Here is a 2,631-nt window from a genome sequence, read left to right on the forward strand (position 1 = left end):
GAAGGAAAAAAGTGAAAAGTGAAGGTGCGCTGACTCACGGAGAGGACGAAAACCAGTAACAGAGCCAGAGGAAATCTACTAAGACGGAGTGGAAGATTATCCTTGCCCAATTTGCAAAGGAAAAGACGTGGAAATATAACCCTGTAAGAAAAAAACCGTATTTTTAATTCCGAGGCGAGTTTTGCTCTGTGGAGCTGGCTGGTCTCCATTCCCGGGAGCCAGAGATCCTCTCGCCTCAGCCTCCCTGGGATGGGCGGTGTGTACTTCCACACCCAGCAAGGTCTTTAGAGAAAACACATTCTTATTCTGGACAATTAAGAGATCAGAGGAAAAGTGAACAGGAAACCGAAGAGGCACGCCGCCGATGACAAGCGCGATAGACTGGCAGCGGGAGGAGAGGAGGAAAGGCTTAGCTGTAAACCAGAAAGCAAACAAGGCAGCGAGTGGGAAACCGCCTCGCCTCACACGTGACCGCGTGAGAGCGAGAAAAACAAACAAACCCGGGAGAGCCCGGAGCCGAGCCGGGGTGCAGGGAGGCTGGGGCTGCGAGGGGCCGCCGCAGCCTCAGGTGGGAGGCTCACACCCGTCCCGGGTCCCATCCAGGCCCGGTGCCCCAAGGGGACCCCAGCAGTGTGGCCGGGATGTGCACGTGAACACCCGCCGGAGCCAACAGCGAAGCAGCGCGCAGGCCATGCTGTTCCAGGCGGTGGCACCCGCGGAGCTGGGAGGAGCTGGGGACACAGGCGCGGCCGGGAGGGGAGCGGGCCCCAGAGCCCAGAGCGCCTGCCAAGGTCCCCGGGAAGTCCTCTAGCCGCAGTGGCCGGCAGGTGGGTCTGGGTCCCCCGGGATGAGCCAGCCGCAGTATCGCCTCTGGCTGGCCCTCCCGGGCTGGAAGAAGAGAGGTGCGCCCCGCCTGGGCTCTCAGAGCAGGGTTTGACAGGCACAGCCACGCGGGATGAAGCCCAAAGGACGACAGAGAAAGTGACGGATAGGGGGATGGTGACCATGTTGGACCCTTTAAAACCGGTTCCTCAGCTGGGTCTGGTGGTGCAGACAGTAATCCCAGCACTCGGGAGGCTGAGGCAGGAGGCTCACCATGATTTGAAGGTCTGTTTGAACTACGTGGGAGGTCGTGTCCTGAAAAACCAAGTTTAACCAAAGAAATAATAAACCAAAACTAAAGAAAGGGTAATCTGGGGCCAGGAGATGGCTCAGTGAAATAAGCGCTTCCCTGGCAAGCTCAGGGGCCTAAATTCAATCCCCGGTTCAAAGGGAAAAAAAAAAAAAAAAAGGCAATCTGGAGTCTTAAGATCACAACTTTATTTTCTCCGTGGTCCAAGAGACGGTCTGACCCTAAGGGCAGATACTCTCAGCTGGTCCTCCACTTACTTGCAGCACAATTGTAGACAAGTTATTTCATCTGTAAAGTACACACTTGAGGGTGTGTGTGTGCCTGCTTTCTTTTCTTTTCTTTTTTTTTTTTTTTTTTGTGGAACCGGGGATTGAGCTCAGGCTGTTGCGCTTGCCAGGGAAGCGCTTATTCCACTGAGCCATCTCCCCGGCCCAATGGAATAAGGTTTTTTTGTTTTTTGTTTGTTTGTTTGGTTGGTTGGTTTTTTTGGTGTTTTTTGTTTGTTTGTTTGTTTGTTTGTTTTTGATCTGAATGCCCTCAGGGGTGGTTTGGCTGGCTGGAGTGTTGTGGGGATCGAACTCCAGCAACCTGAGGCTGACAGCTTTGTGGAAGCAGCCACTTAAACAACTGAGCTAAGGCCAGGCCCTCGTGTGCCTGCTTTCGGAACTCCTGTGTGGAATGCCTTCACAATGAGCTACATCCCAGCCCCGTTTGTTGTTCAGACAGTCTTAGTAATTTACCAAGTTACCCAGGCTGGGCTCGAACCTCGTATCCTCCTGCCTCAGCCTCGCAGAGCACGAGGACGCCAGCCAGGCCCTGTGCTCAGCTCCCGGAACACCTGTCACCCCGTTAGCCTTCCTCTTGTCCTCCTCCCAGCCTGGCCAGCCGCTGCCGGGTCTCGGCTCGCTCGGGCTGGGCACAGAGGGTGCCCCGCGGTGTGGCCTCCGCGCCCGGCTGTGGCGCGGCGCTGTCCCCCGATCCCTCCACCTGGGAGCCGCGCAGCGCAGCGCGACACTCCTTGAGCCCGTCGCGCCGAGTCGCAGAGCCGTCGCGGTTCGCTTCCCGCTTCCTCTAGGCTGTCTGGGCGCCTTCCCAGCCATTGTGCCTAAGATTTCCGCGCCGGCGGCGGCGCCTCTCCTTTCGCTCCTCTTTCGGACCGAGCCTGGGTACCTCGGGGGACTTGGTTTTCCACAACGACCACGCCATACACCGGCGCTCCCGTATCTTTCCCCCTTCGCCAACATTTCTTACTTTCTGGTTTAGTTTTGTTTTCTAGCACCAGCGGTCCTTACTGGCTTCTAAGGTCCCAGGAAGGGGAATTCCACAAAGCCAAACCCGAGGCCCGCGAGTGCGGATACAGCCATGCCAGAAGATGTGAGAACGTCTAGAGTTCGTGCTATTATTGGATCTCCTCTTGGGCATTCACACCTCTTCTGGGAGAAAAGTCTACTTAAATCCTTTACCCATTTTTAAATTGGGTTATTTGCCTTTTCACTGTT

The sequence above is a fragment of the Octodon degus genome, unplaced genomic scaffold (assembly GCF_000260255.1).
Source record: "Octodon degus isolate 3935 unplaced genomic scaffold, OctDeg1.0 scaffold00076, whole genome shotgun sequence".
In the NCBI taxonomy this organism is placed as follows: domain Eukaryota; kingdom Metazoa; phylum Chordata; class Mammalia; order Rodentia; family Octodontidae; genus Octodon; species Octodon degus.